This window comes from Theropithecus gelada, chromosome 4 (assembly GCF_003255815.1).
Source record: "Theropithecus gelada isolate Dixy chromosome 4, Tgel_1.0, whole genome shotgun sequence".
NCBI lineage: Eukaryota > Metazoa > Chordata > Mammalia > Primates > Cercopithecidae > Theropithecus > Theropithecus gelada.
The window spans coordinates 142,706,072-142,729,958 of NC_037671.1; the positions used below are offsets into that span (position 1 = coordinate 142,706,072).

The following is a 23,887-nucleotide window of genomic DNA, read 5'->3' on the forward strand; positions in this document are numbered from 1 at the left end:
TTATTTAAGAAGTGTATTGTCTGGCTTCTATTCTATACCGAAACTGTTAATATATTTGCAGTGCCAGTGTCATTTGTTAAATGATATATCTGCAATGTTCAATGACTTGTTTGGCTTCTACTTAGCATAATGTGATACACATATAATACTGCAATAATGGAGTAAAAATACTACCTCTAGCTAACTCAAATCAAGCCCTTCTATATGCATTGTGTCATTTAGTTTTCATAGGAGGTATATGCTAGTATTATCCCCATTGTACTGATGGGGAAACTACCTCTGAAAAGCTGCAGAACTCAGCCAAGCTTGCTAGTTTAAGTGGCAGAATTGGGGCTTGAACTAGGCTGTGTTGGACTCCAGAGCCCAAACACTTAACCACTACACCTTACCTTTTCTCTTTATAAAGACTAAATTATCATCGCAATTATGTTTCATTTTCATTTTATGCATGGGTTCATGCTCTTGGAATATTTTAGCTCCCAAGTGAATTACTCCTTTTATTTCCTTTTGATATCTTATATTTGGCATTGACTGTACTGTGTTCTTTAGCTTCACATCAAAGCTATTTAACCTCCTAACTCTTCTTCTAGTGGCTCAAACTCTCATTCCTCCTATATTAACCAGTTAGTCTTTCCCCTACAGCTTTTAACTTTCATTCCACATCTCATGTGATGTAGGTTTGGAAAGGAGCCATCCTTTTATTTTGGTTGGAATCATGGGCGATGTGGGGAGACAGTTGATTTAAAAAATCTAGTATCTTCATCATATGTAAGCAAATAACTTAATATTTTTTAAAAATTAGAGTGATGTAGAGACACATAATTTGTTGCATTTAATATCCATGCAAATCTAATACTGGAGATATGTAGAAGCCACTTGGGACATAACGTGTTTGTTTTGGATAGTTCTAATTTGGTATCCAGACTGTTGTTCCCAGATTCATTGACTTTTTTTTTTTCTTTCTTTCTCTCTCTCTTTTTTTTTTTTTTTTTTTTTTTTTGAGACAGAGTCTTGCTCTGTGGCCCAGGCTGGAGTGCAGTGGCGCAATCTCAGCTCACTGCAAGCTCCGCCTCCCAGGTTCACACCATTCTTTTGCCTTAGCCTCCTGAGTAGCTGGGACTACACGCGCCTGCCACCACGCCCGGCTAATTTTTTTTTTTTTTTTTAGTAGAAACGGGGTTTCACTGTGTTAGCCAGGATGGTCTTGATTTCCTGACCTCGTGATCCGCCTGCCTCGGCCTCCCAAAGTGCTGGGATAACAGGAGTGAGCCACTGCATCTGGCCAGATTCATTGACCTTTAAACTCACAGTTCTATTTTAGAAACTCTTTCAACTCTTGCCTCAGATAATGCTGAGCATCAATCAGCTGGTTCTATTGCCAGCATGGTTCTGCATTGATATAAAACAGGAACTACTAGTATTTACAATGTGCTAGTTTTTCTGGCAGGTGCTTTGCTGATGTCTTCTAATCAAGCAATGGGTTGTAACTTGAAGTGCATTTCTATATAATTGCAACACACTGTGGGAATTAAGTTTTAACCACTGAAAGGTTAAAATGACTGTTCAGAGAAGCAGCATCTAGGATATCATTGCTTCTGTAAACTAGGATTGTAGTATATGTGCAATTAAGGAGGCTAGCCTTGACCTTAAGTGTCACCATCAAGGTCAATCTCTATTGTATACAGAGACACAACTTTGTTTCAAACCTTGCGGCTGGTCCAGCAGAGTGTCTCAGGTACAACTTTATCTATAATTCCTCTTCAATGAGCTTGTCAAAGTGCCCCCAGGAAGAATGATTCATGCTTGTTGCATCAAAGCTAACCATTACCTATCTGCAGTGACAGGAGATGAAGGGAAGATCTGTAGAGGAAGAGAGGGTTCCTACTGCTGCTAGAAAGAAGGTGCACTGACCACATAGAGCACATGTTGGTTGACACATGGAAGTAGAAGGGAAATAACAATACCAGCAAGGAGAAAGGTGAGGTGATGGAGGAATCAAAGACAGAGTGGTGGTTTTAATGATAACACTTTCTTCTGTTTATCCTAGAATAAAAATACGTGGTTTTTTAGTACTTTACAATACACACAACATTTAACATCAATTGTCTTTTGGGGGGTTTCCCACCAGATCTTAAGTGTCAGTGTTTTAAAGCCACTGAAAATGGCCAGCAAGGTGCATTCTTGGTGCTACACTAGGTATCCCTTCAAATTTGAGTTTTATGCAGCTCTGTATGTGCAGTTCAGTTGGTTCTTAATCTTACGTCTTAAATGTTCTTCTTGCATTTTACCCAGGTGCCACATAACTCTGGTAGCTTAATATGAAACTTGAACAAATGACCCTCATGCTGCCCTCTGAGGCCTTATGTAAGAGTGAATACAGGAGCAGAGTATTTGTTGCAAAATGACAGAATTGCAGTTAGGTGAAAAAAATGATTATGGATTTATCATATCCAATAAACATTTGGCTAAAGTTAGAAAAAGTGTTAATGTTAAAAAGTTAATATAGTTTGCCTGAAAAGAAAATATAAAACATCAACTTCCCTTCAATATGTGTTTCTTTTTTATTTGAAGATTTAATTTAGATCTGTTGGAAATCCATGGAAATTTTTATTTCTTCCTTGAAATAATTCAAATATGTGAGATAGACTTCAAATACGAGAGACAAACTTAGTGCCTTGATAAAAGAAGTACTTCAAACTGTCCTTTTGTGTAGTGCCCCCAAGTGCTCTTTACATACCAGGGCTCCCTGCCCACAATAGAGAGAGGTAGTATAGGTAAGAGGTATGCCACTTTATAGAATGGGAGAATGAGGATTGTGAAAGAGAGGTGAGAAAAGAGAGCTGGCCTGCTGCTCAACCATGAGTTATCGACAGATTTGCTTAGGAAAGCATACCTAGAGAAGCAGATGACACAAAAATAGATAGCCTTCAAACTGACCATGCTCGCAAACCTTTGTAAAGTTTCCATGGACACACATAGTCTAGTTTGAAGATCCCTGGGTTATAGAATAAATGCAAGTGTGGTCAACGTTTTGCAACTTTGCAGTGAATAAAAATCTTGAGGGCATTGGTAGGAATAAAGCCCGTCTTCTGTGGACGTTAAATGTGTATTGATTGAATGCAATGTCTAGGAGCCTACACGATATCCTCTCGTTTCTTTTCTCTCTGTCACTTTAGTTTTCCCTTTTCAACTTGCTTTCTTTCTGTTGTTTTTGAAACCCATGTTCCTAAAGAAAGGTGAAGAGGAGTTTCATTAGGCCCTGTTGATATCTTGTGATGCTCATCACTTTATTCTCATTTTATTTCTTTTCTTTGTGGCCAACTTCTCAAACTTGCTCAAACAAGCAGTCTATGACCACTAGCTCATTCCCTGTGCAGTCTAAAGTTTGACCCATGACTTTGCTGAAACTGCAGATAGGAGACCATTAATGATTTAATCGAATAATAGAATCTCAGTATTGAGTGAGACCTTGGAGATCTCATAACCTCACCCTGTTAGCCAATGCCGAGATAACATCTGTGACATTTGCACTAATGTGTATCCAACCCTTGGCTTTATTATCACTAGTGCAGGGAGGTGATTTCACAAGGCAGCACATTCTAATTTCATATAGTTGTAGATTTGAGAGGGTTTGACTTTGTACATATACAAACCCTGTAACTTGGATAAATGACTCATTCTGCCATCTGAGGCATTATGTAGGCCCCACTCTTCTTTACCAAAATGAGATGGTCATTCTGAGACCTGCAGCAGTTGAGTGAACGGTTAGTAATTTATACCTAACTGTTCCAACAACACTATTTGCATCTATTGGATTTTAAATATTGCTAGCTTTGTCGGTACAAATATTTTCAAAAGAGTCTTACAAAGAATTTCTACTACATTTTCCTGAGTGAAGGAATACTCAATTTTGCAGAACAGCTTGCTTCTTCAATGATAATGTGCTTATTGCTTATGGCATAGAACAAATAGAGAGAGAAAAAAAATAACAGAAATAGACACTTGGCGCAACTGCATTCTGGAAACATAAATAGAAGGAAAAGAAATGACGTGTTTCCTGGGAGTAGTCTTCTGAAATTATCAGAGTTGATTTTTCTTGGTTACAAGGGTCAACAATTTGGAACCAAATTTATCACTCTATAATAAGTAGAATAAGTTGACAAAATAGTCCAGGGTAAAATTTTTTAAATTAGAGTGTTATTCACATACAATAAATTTATCAATGTTAAATGTATGGTTTGATGAATTTGCATAATTATATACAATCATGCAACCACCACCAAAATGCAGATATGAAATATTTTCATCACCCTAAAAAGATTCCTCATGCCACCTTGCAGTAAGTCACGTCAAGTGCCCAGACTGAGGTAGTCCTAGATCTGCATCTGTCATTATAGTTTGACCTTTTCTAGAATGTTATATAAATGAAGTCACCCACAGTGCATTATCTTTGGGGTTTGACTTTTTTCACTTAGCATATTTTTGTGATTCATCCATGATGTTGTATGCATTACTATTTCATACCTTTTTATTGCTGAGTAGTGTTCCACGATATGAATATAGCACAATTTGCTTATCTATTCACCTATTGAGGAAGATTCAATTCCTTGCAGTTTTTTGCTATTATGAATAATGCCACTATGAACATTAACATATACAATTTTGTGTGGACATATGTTTTCATTCCTATTGAGTAAACACCTAGTCATGGAAATTCCTGGCTCACTTAGGAAATGTATGTGTAATTTTATAAAGTTTTCCTAAGTGTCAATACCATCTTGAATTTCCACCTGCAACATATGAGAACTCCAGTTGCTCTGAATCTTTGTTAATACTCACTGTCATCAGTCTTTATAACTTTAGCCATTCTAGTGGGGATACACTTAACACTGATAAATTTATTGCGTGTGAATAATACTTTAATTTAAAAAATTTTACCCTGGACTATTGTGTCAATTCATTCTATTTATCATAGAGTGATAAACTTGGCTCCAAATTATTGACCCTTGTTACCAAGAAAAATCAGCTCTGATAGATTCAGAAGATGGCTCCCAGGAAACATGTCATTTATTTTCCTTCTATTTATATTTTCAGAATGCAGTTGCTGCTAGTGTCTATTTCTGTTCTCATTGTGGTTTTAATTTGCATTTCTCTGATGATTAGTGATACAGAACATCTTTTCATATGCTTCATGCCCATTTGTATATTTTGTGAGATGTCTGTTCAAATCTTCTGTCCTGTTTTTCATTGAGTTGTCATTGAAACAGATTTTTAAAAGAATCCAGGAGTTGCTGAGTTCTCATGAACACTTTCATATGTGGTGAAAGTAACAAATCTGGTGGGTAAACAGAGCAGAACTCATTTCAGGAAGGGACAGGGCTGGGAGCTGAGGAGTCTCTTTCCCAGTATAGCTGAATAGCACACTACTGCTGTGTACCCATGCACCACTGATTTATTGATACCTATGGCAAGATGTAAATGCAAAACCCTGAGATGAAAATAGCAGCTTCTAGGGATAGAGATGCTTTAGGTTTTTTGTTTGTTTGCTTATTTGCCTTTTTTTTTTTTTTGCTACAGAATTCAGACATGAATTCTTCTTGAACTAAAAATATAATAAACCATTGTTTTTAAGCAGAAGTTCCTCCAAATTTGAGGTGGCATTAAACTTAGGTTGGACTAAGAGATGTTAACAAAGCTATGTGACTATACATCTCAAAGCACAAAGTGGCTTAAAGTAAGATAAATATTGCTCAGTGGTCATTCCTTCTTATGTTTGATGGGCAGCAATGGAGCATAAGTGCTCTGCTTTTAAAAAGTTTAAAATAGGATGCTTATATACTGGATGATGTAAAATAATTCAGCTGTAACAATGTTTTCTTATTTTAGATAGCTAAAGAGATGTATATATTATTGGCTAATCTACAGTAATGCTGTCTAGAACATGAAAATTTTGTACCAAAAAGTAATTTTCACATGCTGTTTATTCAGCACCATTGTGTACGTTTTGATGCACCCATGGGAATTACTGAACATAATCTCAGTCTTGGCAGTTTACCTAAAATGTCTAGGCAACATATAATATTATGCTCATTTTTACATGATGCAGTCATAGGCACCCCCCTGCTTTTTTTTTTGAGACAGAGTTTCACTCTTGTTGCTCAGGCTGGAGTGCAATGGTGCGATCTCGGCTCATTGCAACCTCTGCCTTCTGGGTTCAAGCAATTCTCCTGCCGCAGCCTCCTGAGTAGCTGGGATTACAGGGGCCCGCCACCGTGCCCAGCTGATTTTTGTAGGCACACATTTTTTGAGAGACCTCGAGGCCACTGTGGCTCGTCTTTTGTAGGCATCCAATTCAAATTACGTAAATAACACATTTGGTACTTCTTAGCTTAATAAACAGATGAAGAGACAAGAGATAAAATAAGTTGGGAAATCAAACACGATGGAAGTCTTTGTGAAAATAGTAAGGTCACATATCAAAAAGGATAATGTTTGACATGGAAACCAGAAGAGGCAGATGGCGTGAAAACAGCAACTTAATGACCATAGTTCAAAGAAAGACCACTCCAGCCTCCAGACTCAGTCTGGGTCATATAAGCCCCCAATTCAAGAGCATCTTTTTATTTATTCAGGGCTGATTTGACTACCAATATAAACACACAGATGGTTTCCCACCTTCTACAGGGCCTGGCCTGGGGTAGATAGTGGGTACAATTTGGTGAACTACATGGAAATTCTCAAAACCTAAAGAATTATATTCAGAGAAAAACTTTTTTTTTAATCCTTTATGTCTGGTAAGAACAAGCAATGATACTACAAAGAGAGTTAGCTGAGATGAGGCTAACGCAGTCTGAGCTATCTGGATAATTCCTGAAAATCCCCCCACCCACTTTTGTACAAATACTATGTCCTTAAGGGCCACATCAACTAACTGCCCTCTCATCACAGAGAATCACATTTTATTCATTCTAAGAGTAGATGAGAACATATGTTATTTTTAGAAATACATGTTGTTGCATGCATGCAGATGCAGGTTGATGCTTAAAATAACCTCAAAGATAGGGAATTCCTTTTATAGCTGTATATGTAAACTTAGGAGGGAAAGATTTGGTCATATTACCCCCTACAGCTTATCAACCCTTTTTTCATACAGTTTAGTCCCTGTGAACATGAGTTTGTTGGTTTGTTTTCTGACTACATATAATTTCCACCTTTTCTCAAGATAATTCAAAATAATGAACAAGGGCTCAAACCATAAATTCATTACACATTAAAAGTAAATACCTGAATGGACAACAATTGATGATTGAGGGTGATGGGTGAATTAAAACCCCAGGAAGGGCACAGTAACTGCTTGAAATATTCTGCACTGAGACGACACAAGCAGAATTAATCCATTAAGATTCTTAAATAATTTAATAATGAAAAGAACCCTTTTGCCTTGGCTGCCAGGACTCTCAATGTAGAACTGAAGCCTCACTTGCAGTAGTTAAATGATTATATCTAATTCCCAGCATGATCATCTTTTTTTTCCTCCTGCTTCTGTCCTTTAAGTTCTCTTTTTAGTTGAAGTTTTTAGCAGTCCTATCAGAAGTATATATATATATTTTATTTCAAGTAAACACAAATCTTTTTGAAAGAAGATAGGGTGCCAGTTAAAAGTAGATTAAAATTGTAACAATGAAAAGAGGTTTAGAGTTATGAGTTATCAAAAAGCCAAAGAATAAGTAAAATTGACTTAGAATCTGTTTCTTGTATTGATTCCCCAATTCACCATGGTGAGCATTAGCATGACGATGTTCACTGCTTATTTTATTAGATGCTTTGAAGAGGTATTTAAGTATAAGTTAGAATATGTGGTACTACTCTATTTTTAGAAAGTTGGAAGGAACTTTAAGTAAAATAACTATTAACCTCTGAAAACACATTGTAATCTAGACACCATCGTAAGGGCATTTTACACAGAGCTATCTAACCTTCATAGAACCACTGAAAGTTTTAATTGTCATTTTATAGTTGAGAAAATTGAAGTCCATGGAGATTATCTGTGTTGCTCAGAGTCACATCCCTAGTAAATTGCAGAGCAAAGATGTGAACCCAGTGCTATCTGGCAATATTCTTTTCCACTGTACAAATACCTCCTTAGTGAGCTTCCTTCAGGATCATTTCAACTAACCAACCTCTCATGCAAAATCACATTTATATCACATTTAATGTAAATTTTTAACTGCAAAGGTATCCCTGCCATTCCTTTAGAAATGCATTCTGATGCTTAACACCCTCCTCAAGGGAATCAAATTGCTCTTTCCATCTAAGTGTATCTTTTATATGTTCTCCCAAGTTCTTTCTCTTTTGTCTTTTGCTCAGTTGAGAGGAAGACTCACAGAGACATTAACTACACACTGTGATGAGGGAAAATACAGTGATCGGATATTTATATACCAATAAAATACAAATTATTAGATGATTTAATGACAGTTCATTTGGGGATTTCAGAATGAACTGCTCACACTCCCTACATTTGAATAGCTATGCTAGTCTTTCAGAAGTCAATGTTGCCATGAAATCCTATAAGGGAGAGATTTCCCCCATTTCAAAGTTATATACTTTTTTAATTTAAAATTACTCTCAGAAAATAGGAAGCTGACAAAAATGAACTCTAGTTTTATTTTTACAGTGCAATTAAAGGGCCAGTGATAATTTTGTATCTCAACTGATGCAAAATAATGATACACTAACTTATTATAATTGAAGAATTTTGCATGACATTTTTGTATGTCCAATAGTAAAGAATATCTTTACTCCCAATTCCTTCATTTTTTTTCTCCTTTTTTTGTTTTACTCAGAAAAAGCACTTGAAAATGGAACAAAAACATAGACTCTATTGTTAGCTGGTAGCACTGCAGCTCAGCTGTGGTGAACCTGTGACAGCATGGTAGGCCTGATTTCCAATGGCTGAGTGCCCTGTGCTCGCTGAAATGAAAGAATTCAGTACCAAGCAAAGCTGCTCATTAAACAAGCTTTTGCCAAGTCAGAGAAACTTTATTTTTCCTGCCACAGTATAAGGTACCAAGTGCAATTCTGCCAGCTTCCAATTTAACCCCAGCAATGGGAATCTGGAAAAGCTTGGAAAATGAGATGTGCATGGTAAAGAAAGTGTACTTTTATTGTACGCTTTTAGTATACTACCTTGCCAAACTTTTAACCAGAGCTTCCAGCAAACAGCAAAATGGACTTATTTGAGTCCCCAGGCTTTTGTCTGTACCTCAACTCTGCCCTTCATTCCCTCATGAAGGAACTAACAAGCTCTGCTGTGGCCAAAAGGCAGGCAGCCACAAAGAAAAGGAGAAAAAGCAAAGTCTGGTTAATTCCAGACCCTGGCTAATTGGCATCCAAATAATTAAGAGCTGGCTTTAAAATAAAATGCCCGATACCTAATAGAGGCCCAGTGATGAATAAGGCTCAGGGAAGAGTATTGAAAATTTTGGAACATTTATCAACTAGTAGGAGTCCAAGGCTGTGGGCTAAAAGCAGGGAGTTAAATAGAAACAGAGACGGTGATAGGAGAGAAGAAATTAGACAGTTATCTGGCAGCAGCTAACTCATCTAATAGCTGGAAAAGAAGATCGGCTTTCACTTTCAATGGTGAGATGCTGGGTAGTTGGTAGTTTGAATAGTATTTATTCTCAAAAGCCCTTTTTTTGTTAGCTTGTATTATGTTCCATTTATGTTGTATAATAAATACCCATCTATAAACTAGAGATAAAACCCAGGGAGAAACACTTCTCTGGCTATGTCTCCAGGTTCAATTAAAGTGGAAGGTGAAGGCAATCACCCAGAAGATTTAAAGGAAAACAGTCTCACTCTTGCCTAAATTAACAGGCAAATTCAGCCGAAAGCTTATACTTTGCTTTAACTCCAGTGCTTAACCATTGTTGAGTAGAATTGATCATCCAAGGTAATATATTCGGTAGGTGTTAAAAGACCACTCTTAGAAATTCAACGCCAAATGACAGATTTTTTTTTTACAGAGTTACCATGGAGATGAATTCTACACAAACAGACAAAATGTTTAATAAATGGCAAGAAAAGAAATTGCCTATGTGCAAGAGGTGACTTCTTTCTTTGCCTTTTGCTGTTCTACATGCGAGCGCTTTGGAAAATGCCAATTTTGGATGTGATGCATCTCTGCAACCTTTGATCTTCCCTAAAAAGAATGAGAGATTTCTAGTCTTAAAATGGTAAACACTTCTGAATTGACACCTTGTAGCCCACAATGAGCTCCTATCTCTTGTCAAAACATTACAAACTGAATGTCCACTTTTGTCCCCTTGGTGAGAGTTTCTGGAAACTCCAAGTCACCGTGGTAATTCTAGAGGCACTTGCTTTTAGGTGAACTACAGAACTTCTTGTAGGAGGACCTTTAGGAATCTGTTTAGTGAGCTCAGGGTAAGCAATGTTGGCTCAGCCTGCCACGGTCTTTTGGGAGGTGGCAAGGTCAGTAAAATGGTCAGTCCTATACACAGCAAATTGGCTTCCACAAATGCATCTTCAGCAGACACCCAAATCACAGACCTGAAGAAAGCTGCCCTTTCTCTTTTGAGAATTTGTCTCTTGAGACACTCATAGTCTCGGGGTATTTCCTGTTTTCTCAAAGATGAAGAACTCTGGGAGACTGAGAGATGATATCTGAACTAGGAAATAGGGTATCTGGCCTCCAGTATCAGCTTTGCCACTAACAAGTTATGACCTTGGATTATTCATGTAACTTCTCTGAATTTTATTTCTTTCAACTCTAAAATGAAAATATTGGACTATATGTCCCTTTTGGTCATGCAAACTCTCAGAATCTCATGATCTTAAATTACTATGTAATTACCCTTTGGGCTCAAAGGCAAAGACCATTAAATCTGATTGACTTGGTTTAAAAGATAAAATCATTGAAGTGCTAGGGTAATAATTTTCTTTCTCTGAATTGTGCTCTTCAGCCTTGGAGTCCAAGAGCCCCTGTATGTATTGGAACCTTCACATTCCAATCTCTGTTTAGAAAGGAGAGAAACAAAATATTAACAACAAATACTCACATTGGAAACAAGAAGAGGACCCAAGACCTCTACTGTCTTCCATTTGACTGAGGTCATAGGCTCTTGTTTTGTTACTGAGCCGGCCCAGACTGACAAGACCTGCATTGGATAATGTCCCAGGGTGACCTGTCATGATCATTTGAAGGTTGTAAACCTGATGAGAGTTGCAAATCCTGATTTACAAACCTTTCTTTCTTCTCCTTTTGGGTAGGACTCAAGTGCATATACTCAAATTTCATCTCAGGAACACTTCAGGAAATTCCATATATTCTTACAGTATTGATAAAAACCTAAACTGTAAAAACGACCTAAAGTTACAATTTTACATGCCATTCTTTTTGACTCCTGACCTATATCTTTACACAACTCAATATTCTTCAGAATGTGCAAAATAGATGGTGGCAAGATTAATCAACAGTAAATTATAATGAAGCAAAACTCAATCACCCAGGAACCATGGACAAAAGAAATGCTAGAAGAATATCCTGCAGCTCAACTTCTAATATTTACTCTCACATTCCAGAATCTTCATGGCATAAGAAACTATTTGCACAAACTCATATGTCTTAAAATATACCGTGCTTCAGGCATGGGTGTATGTAAGAGAAAAGTCAAGAACCCATTTATTTTGAGAATACAAGAAGAAAATGATATTTTCAGAATTAAGAATTCAGGTTTTGCTTTCAGCCTACTGATTCAAAACTCCTCTACCAGCTAAAATCTATTGTTTACAGTAGTGATGTGTCACTTTTCCCTCTGTGCTATTCTAACCACACAATTGTTTGGGAAAAGATGCCAATTACACAGACAAAATTGTGAACACAATTTTTATTCATTTATGGTATTTTGGAGGAGGTCAGATACTTACTGTAGATATAGGTTGACATGTGATATGTAGTTATTTATTGGATTTTTTTTTCTGAAAGGTGAAAATGAGCAAATTTTGCCATTGAGAAAGTTTTGGGAAGAGCAAGAACTAGATTCAAACTGGCCCTGTTTATTTGTGAGCATATACTAAGTATTTTTGGCTTCCTTGGGTAGTATAAGTTAAGCCTCATAGCCTTCTTTCTCCAGAGTTTCTCCCTTCTGTTAGCATTCAGAAAATAAGAGAACTCTCCCAGATTCCCAGTGGGTGGGCAGCCTCATCACTAGACCCCCAAGCTGGTTCTGTCTTAACATGTTTCTAAGATGAAGAGTTTGCCAATGCACCAGAGACATAGCAAGTCAAGCCAGATGACATCTGTGATTCGATGAGATGTTGGAGAAAAGGCATATTTAATTCGTGACCTCATTGATACCATTCCATCCACCCTCAACTGGCCAGCTCAGGAATGGAGGAGGGCAAGCAGGTTTCAGTGGCCTGAAGCAGCTCTTGGGCTACTGCCCGTGGATAATCGCTGTTCTTTTTTTTAGTTTGTTTGGCTTTATTCCTAGGGCAATAGGCATTTCTGCTAGCATTTGGCCATGGAAATGCTAACTGAGTTGGAAGTGATACCGGATTAGAACATTTTTAAAAAATAAATTCAGAACATATACATTCAGAGTTTTACTTTGAGAAGCAGAATAGTCAGTGGGTAAGCCTTCAAAGATGACAGCCCCAGCACTCCCCTCACTAACAAGAGACTGCTGACTTTCCTGGGTCTAGTGTCTCATCAGTAAAGGAAAGATACAAAAAGTGCTCTCCTTAGAGGCTTTTGTTAGGATTAGATGGATTAATGCACATCAAACATTTAGAAAATAACCTGCCACGTAATGAGTGCTGCACTAGGCTACTTTAAAGTTTTTACCTTTGAAGCTTAGTGTTTTAACTTTGCTATTTCATGAAAATACATGACTAAGCAATATCTACTCAACACATTTGTTATTCCCTTTCTAATATTTCACTAGATTGTTATTGATCCATTCATAGAATATTTATTGAGTGTCCCCTATGTGAGAGGCAAGGTGCTTGGCAGGCAAGATAAAGCAATGCACAAGAGATGCCTGAGCCCCATCCTCAAGGAGCCAAGTGTCTAGTTGAGAAAACATATGGTAAATAAGTAAGCAAATGAATGAATCAAATAATTATAGATTGAGATTGGGGCCTTAGAGGAAATCAGTGAGAGCAATAGTAGAGGATAATGATAATAGGGTCTTAGGTGGGGAGATGAGAAGTGGCTTCTCTAAGGAGGGTAGTATAAGAGGATGGGCTGAGTGAGCATTCCAGGTAGTGGGAATACAAAGAAGCAGGCATAAAGATCCAAGTGCAGAAAGCACTGTCCAGGAGCCAGAGTGGCTGGAGATAAGTAAAAGATGAGGAGGAAGTTCCAGTGTCAAGGACTTCTAAGCCAAGGAGTTACTTGGGGTGATTTGCATTTCCTGAAGATTCCTTTAGCTGCATAATAGAAAACAGATTGAAGGGGGATCCTGATGGGAGTGAGGAGATGAGGCGCAGTCACAGGAATCTAGATCTGGAGAGGGGATGGTGGCCGGGATGAGGGTGTTGGCGGTTGTTGTAGGCGTAAGGGGTAGATTTGAGAGATGTTTTGGAAATCGAATCAACAGGACTTGCTGCAAATAGATTGGACCTAGGCTGTGAGAGAGGGAAAAATCAAGAATATGAAATGGAAGTCCTTATCTTAATTTTTGATGATAAATATGATGAATACCAAGTCAATGACACCACAGGAACAACCTTTACATATTTAAGAGATGATTTACATATAATACAGTTAAACATAGAATCCTATACTGTGCCTTCTGAGACAGAAAATAATAGCTGTAAAAGCCATATGATATTTTAGGAATTTCTTCACTGACTGTGAGAACACTGGGTAAGTGTCATTCATTTTTCTCTTTTCTAGGTTGCCTGTGGTCTCAGATGTATCACCTGTCAGTCTCCCAAACTCTCCATCCCTTTAGATTATGGATTCTAAACTACATAATATTTTAAAAACGCTTTACAGTTCTAAAACATGTTTAGCATTATGTTATGGGCAATTTGAGATATTTGTCTTCCTAGTTTGAAGCCTTGGGCAAAGTATTAACCTCTCTTGAGCTGTTTCCACAGCTGTAACATGGGACTTAGTAGAAGTACCTTCATCAGTGGGTTGCTGTGAAGATGAGATGACTTAGTACCTGTAAAATGCTATGTAAATGCCTGTCACATGGCATGATTTCAATACATTTTAGCTATTATTAGTAGTAGTCTAGATAGGCTTCTTAAGAGGTGTGTGCTTCAGTTTTTTCATCTGCAAAAGTGAAGATAGTTTCTTCGACAGAAACAAGTGAAAAAAACTGGTTTACTGAAAAAAATATAGTGTCTTTCTAGGGAATTTGTAATTTAAGAAGTCACTAGTAATTTTTTGGGTAGAACTCACCAAAGGCATAACACTTGGCCAATCACATTACACAATGCCAAATGTTCAGAAATGCAGAAAAACCTATCTCTTAAGATAGTTTCTTTTCAATTTTATCTGCAATTTTGTATTCAGAGAACTGCCACTACTTTGTATGCATGAAGCACTATTACTATTTCTAGTACCTTTTTCTACTGTCCTACAGGCAGACAGGATTTGAGCTGGATTACAATAAAGTGCTCAGAGAACTTAAATCATTGAAATAAAAGTAACAGAACTGAAGCCAATAAAGGAAGGGAGAAATGATGTAAAGGTTTTATAAATATTTTATGTTGTCTATAAGTAGAAATTTTTCATGCAATTACTTCAGAATACTTTACAATCTTCTAATTAATCTTCATAAAATATCTGACGTGGCAAGGTAGCAAGTATTGCCCTCATACCACGAATACGAAATGTCACTGTTTGGCTAAAGTAGAAGTTTGGGCATAGTCAGAATATATGCTAGCTAGTCCAAAAGCACGCTTTCTCCAAACACGCACAAGTTTTTTTAAATTCATTACATTTTTTCCTGCAATTTCAAGTTACTCCGTGATTAACTTAAGAGAGGAGGATCTATTCAAAAGTAATAATTTTTTATTGATTCATTAAAGTTGTAACATACAAAGAAAGCATAAAACAAAAAAGGAAATCTCTGTTGACATTCATAAAATACTATTATGCAGTTGTAGTCAAAGCACAGAAAAAATTTTTATTAAGGAGTTTTTTGCTCAGCATTATATTTTAAGCATTTTTATACCTCTGCAATCTTTTGGCAATGACAGGAAGTTGCTGCCTACTATTCAATCAAGTTGATGCACTATAACTTAATGAGCCATTAAGTTATAATAACATTTAGGTCATTTTCAATTTTTATATTATGAGTAATAATTGTGATGCAAGTCTAGCTTCCCATCTTTTGGATGACTTCCTTACAGTAAATTATCAGATAAGAGATTACTGAGAGTGTCAAATAATATGAATATTACTGCTTCTCAGTTTTCACTGTCTTCAGCAATACAGGATACAAGTTTTGCTCCCACTATTTAAACATGGGTGCTCTCACTTTTTCTACTTTCATGAGTATAAATTGATGAAAATTTGCATTTGCTAATATAGTAACTGTAAATTTGGCATTCTGGTATTCAAAGTTAGGTGAATTTATTCCATTATACTAATTATATTATATTATTTATACACATTCATGTGCAAATACATAAGTATATATTAATATAAGTGATATATATCACCCTACTGATAAATCATTTTGTCTCTAGGCTTAGATCAGTGATCTTTTTTTTCTTAAACAGGTTTTTCTAGAAATAAGTACTACCACATAATATTTTTAAGTCTTTTGCTAAGAAAATCCTGTAAACTCCGCAAGTGTCAGGTGTATCATCCATTCTTTTTACTACCATTTTGTAAGGACCTCAAGAAATGGATATACAGATTTAGTAAATAATCCAAAGTACAAGCCTTAAGAACTGTACTCATAAGAAGCTGTTGTTTCAAGAAACCCAAGCATATAGTTAGAGGTCTTTAAGAATGGATTGCATCTCCTTTTTCCTTTCCTAGCCTATCCCATCTCACATCACTTCATAGCCTTTTGGATCTGAGTGATGTAAATTCTAACAATGGAGACTTAGTGAGGGCAAAATATATGAAGGGAAAAAGAAGTAAAATACACATAGTGATGTGAGGAAAGCAGTACAATGTATGTTTGGCACACGAGTGTGCCTTTAGGTGGTATGTGTATTTGTGGCTGTGTGTGGCTGTATGGTTTCTTGTTAAGAATTCAAGTGCTGGAATTAGACTGAGTTCAGATTAGCTTTTTTTTGCCACTTGCTGACTATGTGATCTTGAGCAAGTTGCTAAACCACTCTGTGCCTCAGTTTCCTCATCTATAAAATGGAGATAATAAAAATATCTGCTTTCTGAGGTGGTTGTAGGATTAATCCATGGAAAACCTTTAGAGTGTATGGCACATAGTAAATGCTTAATAAATGTTAACTATGATTATTGTTATTGTCACTGTGTAAGAGCTTATTTCTCTCAGTAAAGAATGATTCAGTAGAAACATTTTATTCCCTTTCTTTTTGTGGCACATATTCTTAGATGCCCCAAGATATTTTCCCATAGGGAATGATTTGAGCAGTATCTGGAAGATTCTATTCTTAACTGTATCCTCCACTAATTTGTCAAGTTCCACTATTACAGTCATTCCTTTTATTTAGTCTTGCCCTACTCACTTTGCTGAAATGCAGAAGAGGTGGGGTATTATCTTGCTATCTCCTTGGTATCAACATGGTTGTTGGGACTTTTTTGAGTGGTCAAGACCACACAGGAGCCCATGCCGCTTTCAGAGGAAGGCATGGAGATGGGAAAGGCAGTCCTTCCGGTGGAGGAAAGGAGAGGGTTGACAGCTGGCTGGCTCTATATGCTCCCCTGGATATCGCATCTGGATGTGAGATGTGTCTGGAAAGGCTCTAACTCTCTGAGAAGAACAGATTCAAGAGTTATATAGTGTATCTGAACAAGAGGTTTCTGCATGATACTGGAAAGGATATTTTCCTGGAATCAGTAATCTGATCTGCCCCTGGGTTCACAGGGAAGATCTTGCCCACAGATCTCTGCAGGCAGAAATTGGCTAATGGCAAAGAAAAAAGAGAGAAAAGAAAGAAAAGAATTAAAAATGAAACCCAGCTGCAAATGCATGTAATCCCAGGGCTATGAATGAGTAGAAAACTTGCCTTGACTGAGAAGCTTTTTCAAAATTAAGTGGCACAGCTATTTTTAGGTTCTGGAAAAAAAAGTCATTTCTTCCCACTAACACTAGTTTTTAGACACATAAATGACAACATTTCTGGCTAGAAAAGAAAATGAATTTCCACCTAGAACAAGTTTATAGAAAGGTTAATCATATTGATAGAATAAAATAGGCCAATTTTCACTGCAAAGAAATATTTCAGTGTGCAGAATTACCAAAGGGAAGAACATTTTCTCCTGATTTTCATTTTGGAGTTAAATTTACAGGGAACAGCTTTTAGCTCTCAAGTAGAAATTGTGTTGAATTTTTTTTCTCTTTTCCTTCTAGTAATGCAGAGATCCAGAACACCATCTTCTTGTTGCTGTTGCTGCTTATAGACTTTTTAAAATACAAAAATAGTGGGTTCTTCAATTTACTGATGGTTGACTTGACTCCCAAGAGGTGACCATACCTGCCGTGACCTCCCTTGTCACAGTTTCTGGAACCGTGGGCATTCTCAGGAGGCCCAGTGCCTGCCATGGTATGGCAGTGTGGAGCAATCCAGTGCTCTGCTTCCTAGAAGCGTTGGCCTATTTCTCCATTGAGAACCTTCTTGGTCAACACCTATTTCTAGTCCTCACGCTTTCTACCTTTTTTCTCAGCCCATCAGGACAGTCTGAATATAAATGCCACATGTTTGTGTGTGTCCTTCTATCTATTCTCTAGCAATTGAAACACAACTCATTTTCGGAAGTTCGAATCCTTATGAAATCTGAAGTTAATGAAGATATATCAGCAAGAGAAACAGGCAACATCACATCAGAAGAAGGAAAAACTGCCTGTGCAGGGAAGGCCTTGATACTGTGTTTAAAGATGAACTGCTTCTGGTGGGTATTTGTTAGGCCTGAGAGAAGAATGCCCTGTTGGACAAGACATCTTTCTTCAGAGAGGAAAGTAATTTGGCTGCATCTTATAGTCCATTATCTCATTGCTTACTATGAAATTCTCCTCTCTGCCTTTGAAGCACTTACTTTATCATCTGTCAAGTCCAGTTGAAAACAGGGAATTAGAAATGTTGGCTGCTTCCAGCTCTGATTCAGCACTCCAGGAGCATAAGAGTCAGGAGAAATATGCTAGTCCACAAATGAGCTGCTCATAGTAGCAGGTGGTTGATGCAGACTGGTCAGTAAATAGTGCTGAGCCCCAGAATAACACTATGCAATAGGCAAGAGTTTAATAAATACAATCCGAAGGTGAACTTGCAGCAGAGACTTAGACCAACGTGACTGTATGTGGTCAGCAACACATATGAAGCCCACTCTGTGTCTGTCTTTGCTTCCTGAGTATGACCCTTTGAGGCAAGCCTTTTTAGGGGCATGGAGCCAGGGACTAGCAAATTACAGTACTTGAAAGAAAAGCCCTCCAAGACGTGCACACCTGGCTAGCGGTTCAGAAATGACTTGTGCCATTTTAGAGATCTGCAGTCACTTCCCTCCACAAAGCAGAAGAAATGAACATCAAGGTCTGGCCTGCTACCTCCTCCTCCCCTTACTTCTACTCCCCTCCTAAGTTTCAGCTTTCCAGAATTAAAGTTTGAATGTTTACTTCTTGTTTTGTCAAAGTGAGGTACACAATTGGAAAGCTTACTTCTTTATTTATTTATTTATTTATTTATTATTATTATACTTTAAGTTCTAGGGTACATGTGCATAACGTGCAGGTTTGTTACATATGTATACTTGTGCCATGTTGCTGTGCTGCACCCATCAACTCGTCAGCACCCATCAACTCGTCATTTACATCAGGTATAACTCCCAATGCAATCCCTCTCCCCTCCCCCCTCCCCATGATAGGCCCCGGTGTGTGATGTTCCCCTTCCCAAGTCCAAGTGATCTCGTTGTTCAGTTCCCACCTATGAGTGAGAACATGCGGTGTTTGGTTTTCTGTTCTTGTGATAGTTTGCTAAGAATGATGGTTTCCAGCTGCATCCATGTCCCTACAAAGGACACAAACTCATCCTTTTTTATGGCTGCATAGTATTCCATGGTGTATATGTGCCACATTTTCTTAATCCAGTCTGTCACTGATGGACATCTGGGTTGATTCCAAGTCTTTGCTATTGTGAATAGTGCCGCAATAAACATACTTCTTAACAGGAGTTATACAAACACTAAATCAGTAGATGGAGGAAAAGGTCAAACAGTTAGAATTCAAGAACAAAGACATCACTTTTCTATGGGCTTATGAGTAAAACAACCTCCTCTTTGTTATGATCTATACTTCTGAAATAAGGCATCCTGCTAGGCATTTTGTAAAGAATACTGCCTTACATCCCATCTTTAGTGTACAAGTACACTCAGGACACACAAGTCTACCAGAGGGTCATTAAAACTCAAAATGTCCAAATTTCAATTTTGTCTCTTATTTGTTAACATGCTAACAAACTAAAAAGTTAATAATCATTCTGTCCTTCAAAATCATTCACTGGGTTATAAACTCTTAGTCAATCATAACATACTCTCTAAAATACCATTCAAGAACCTTGCATGCTACTTGGATTCCATGTTATGTTTCTACAACAGAAACACTGTTTATATTGTTTAATAAAAAGACGCATGTGAAATAAAGGGGCTAGAGGCATGGTGAAATCTCCCCTGTTGGAAGCATTTAGATGCCGGGTACCAGCCATCTGTGCTGACTGTTGTATGGGACCCTGCCCAGCCCTTCATTTAGCTTGGCTGCTTTGCAGGCCAGCTGAACTTCCTACTCACTCCCCAGTCCAGTTGGATCTCAGCATCTGTCTCTGTATACACAGATTAAACACCTGCTGGTTTCTAAACATTCTAAAGACCTCTGCTGTCCAGAGAGTGAATGGAAGTTACAGCTTTAACAGTACATTTGGGTGATTTCTGACACTTGCTACAATTAAGTATACTGTACAAAATTCACATTCTCTACAATGTATTTCCCTCATCAGTTCTCCTCCAGATATTTCTGTAGAGAGAGAATAGCACCAGGTATTGACCCACTTGTGTTACATAGTTGGAGAGATGGTATCTTCCATCAGGTCTCCCTCACAGGCCCAGCATCCTGGTATTCCCTTCTGCCAAAGATCCTGTAAAAGACAGCTGGGTTACCACTCCATGCACTGGGCCTGCAAGAAGATGGGGGACATGTAAGATCACAAACTCTTAAGTTATTGCCATCATATTGACTATAGGGTTTGATGCAGTCAACTATGCACCATGAAAGACAGAGTCCCACAGCCCCTTCCGATGATACCCTGCTGTGAGCATGTAGTACCTCCTCCCCTCCCCACTGCCTGCCTTTAGCTGACCATGGTGTACAGTAAATTTGCAGCATTTTTTGGCAACCGTCCTCATGTAGCAATGATCTACATTTACATTGGAGTATTTGTGAAGAACTCAGAAGTCTCTCTACCCTTGTCTGCCATGTAATCTATGGTTACTAACTCATTGAGCATGCTGTTCTATGTCTAGACCTCTCATCTTTGAAGAGATAGAGACATGAAGTTGTCCCTACAGTGCTGAAACACTTCACATAGGCTCATTTTAAGACACCTTCATGCCTTTTAATTGTTTCTGTTTGAGATTTTTTTTGGTCTCTATGCTAACAAGTATGCCTTAGTAGGAATAAGTCTTTGCATTTCTTTTAATTTCTAATTTTATCCTAGTTGAGTCACATTATTTGTATCTTGAAGGAATTTTCATACTAGGAGAGGCTGGAGACTTGATTCTACCTCATTAACGCATCTCCTTCTGCCCGTCCTTTTTTGGTCTGAAAGTCTTCCAAAGTAGCTCAGCAGTCTTTCTCTATTTCTAGGCATATACTTTTAATAAACTTGCCCATAAGTATCAATGACAGAGTGCTTGCAGATGCATTCTGGGATTGTCAATGGAACCAAAAGTTTATGTGTCAAACATGAAAGGGAGAGTTAGTGAGAAAACTAGTGCCTCTCATCTCTCTCACTAATATATCTCAGATAGCACTGGGAATGCACAGAGGAGAAGACTCTGTAAGAAAACACTTAATGAAATATGTATCACAGCAGCCATCATGTTCTGTTCTTCAAAGGGCCTCATTTCTCACCTTCCTGGGATTGGCTATGGAACTGGAATATATATTAGGCAATATCCATTCCTTTATAGCTAGATAACTTTCACAGGTTCCTAACCCACTCTCCTTTGATTTTATATGTTGTTGTTCTAGAAAAATGCATAATCATCATGTCAATAGCTCTGCTTTTCTAGATATTATTACATATGATCCGTAAGCTACTCCTCATTCATCTTTTATCACATCATTTAAGTATCTTCTAGCTGTGTAAATCTTTCTTTTCTGCCCCTTCCACATCCTCTTGAACTTTACTTGTCCCCACTCCAAACCAAAGGAACTAAGAACCTTGACCATAATAAAATTCCAAGCATGTCCCAAAGTATAGGAAAAGAGGAGTTGTTAAGAGAGCAAGATAGGCCGGGCGCGGTGGCTCAAGCCTGTAATCCCAGCACTTTGGGAGGCCGAGACGGGCGGATCACGAGGTCAGGAGATCGAGACCATCCTGGCTAACACGGTGAAACCCCGTCTCTACTTAAAAATACAAAAAAAAAAAAAAACTAGCCGGGCGTGGTGGCGGGCGCCTGTAGTCCCAGCTACTCGGGAGGCTGAGGCAGGAGAATGGCGGGAACCTGGGAGGCGGAGCTTGCAGTGAGCTGAGATCCGGCCACTGCACTCCAGCCTGGGCGACAGAGCCAGACTCCGTCTCAAAAAAAAAAAAAAGAAAAAAAAAAAAAAAGAGCAAGATAATTTACTCATGAATGACTTCTTGGCTGAATGAAAATAGAAATAAACTTTTCCAAGAGTGGAAGAAATGGTGACCTTTTGTTCCACAGATTTTCACAAAACAAATTGAATCTGACACCAATTCTCTTGGATCTGGACTCAGAGGAAATTCTCTGTAGGCCATTTGGGAAAGGAGTTCTCCTCTCCTATTCCCAGGTCACCCCAAACTCTCACATCCCAGCCCTTCCATTCCTACCCATTATGCTAGGGCCATGCAAATGACTCAGAGTTTTAACTTATCAAAGTGCACTGGACCACCCATATGCATATTTTCCAAGCCTGCATTGTCCTTTGGAACCCAGAAGGTTTGCTGGTTTTATGTCAACCTTGCACACAGGAATTTTCACAAGCTGGGAGCCCTGGTCCCTAGGATACACCTTTCCTAAATGGCCTACAACCCATTCTGCCTACAGGTCTGCAACCTCCCCCTCCCCAAAGTGGAATGAGGGGGTGGATCTAGGTCCCTATCATTTATAGAACCTACCGTAGTCTTGGAGAATCTTCCCCCAACTTGGTAGTTCTCTGCTGTCCTTCCTCTAGGTAATGTCTGCCTTTACCCCTAACATAATCCCTCCATGGGATGCCAGAAACAAAACGGATACTTCTGGGAGCATTTGCTTTAGCCCCCTCAGTTTCCCTGCCTAATAGAATCTATTCAGATGCCAGCGTACTCCAAACCTTACAGGAGGGTCAGGCTCAGTGGCTCAGGTCAGGCTCAGTGTATACCCAGGGCTTTGGGAAGCCAAGGCAGAAGGATCACCTGAGGCAGGAGGTTCGAGACCAGCCTGGGCGACATACCAATATCCTGTCTCTACGAAAAGTTAAAAAATTAGCCAGGCATGGTGGTGCATGCCTGTAGTCCCAGCTACTTAAGAGGCTGAGGTGGAGGATCACTTGAGCTCAGGAGTTCCAGGCTGCAGTGAGCCATGATCATGCCACTGCACTTCAGCCTTCTATCATAGCGAGACTCCCACCTAAAAAAAAAAAAAAAAAAAAAAAAAAATTAAAAACCTTAGAGGAAAAAACCATAGGAGGAAAATCACATAACTAAATGCCTCAATTTTTTACTCTCGACATAAACTAAAACCTAGTCTCTTGTTAGCCAGCCTTTCTGAAGTTAACATAGTATCTATCTCACTCAAGGAAGAAATGACCCAAGGTCAGGAGGACCTCTTATTCATTCCAAGGGACTATATCAGCTATCGAGTCATTAAACAAGGCCAATTCTGCCTTTTTCACTCTGAGAACTTCATTAGATTTATCTGAAATGTGCTTGAAAAATAATCTAATTTATCTTGCTCCAACTAATTTAATTAGAATTCAATTAAATTCAACAGAATGCATACATCATTTTACATGGTGCACCTTGATTTATTTTATTTGATTTTTATCTAAAGATGCAGTGGAGTTATTTGACCCTGCAGTATTATAACCAGAATAATCCATTTCATGCATAAACAACCTGGTCTTCAGGAGCACTAAGGGGAAAAAAATATATGCTCATTATTATGCATGTCACCTACAACTCATTTGAATTTAATCTCTTTGGCAACGTGTGCACCGGTGAGATAGGTGCATCATATCAGTTCACTTATACTTCCATAAAGGATATTTTTTAGCCCCTCCCTTGTTTTTCAGGAGAACACACACACACACACACACACACACACACACTCAAGTGCATCAATCAAGGAAAAGAAATGATACTCAGATTCTGTTCAAATCACTTTCACAGTCACGACGAAAACTTTAGGGTATCAAGGGAACCAAGGATGGAGTTTAAAGCTGTCTTCTTTATAGATAGTTCAAAATACTAAATC

At 38.2% G+C, this 23,887-nt stretch overlaps 1 protein-coding gene across 2 annotated transcripts in view; it reads left to right on the forward strand.

Annotated features, from left to right (window-relative positions):
* The window catches only part of SLC35F1 (solute carrier family 35 member F1), a 401,538-nt gene that overhangs the window by 199,671 nt on the left and 177,980 nt on the right, over nt 1-23,887 (forward strand). The gene's annotated exons all lie outside the window — the stretch shown is intronic.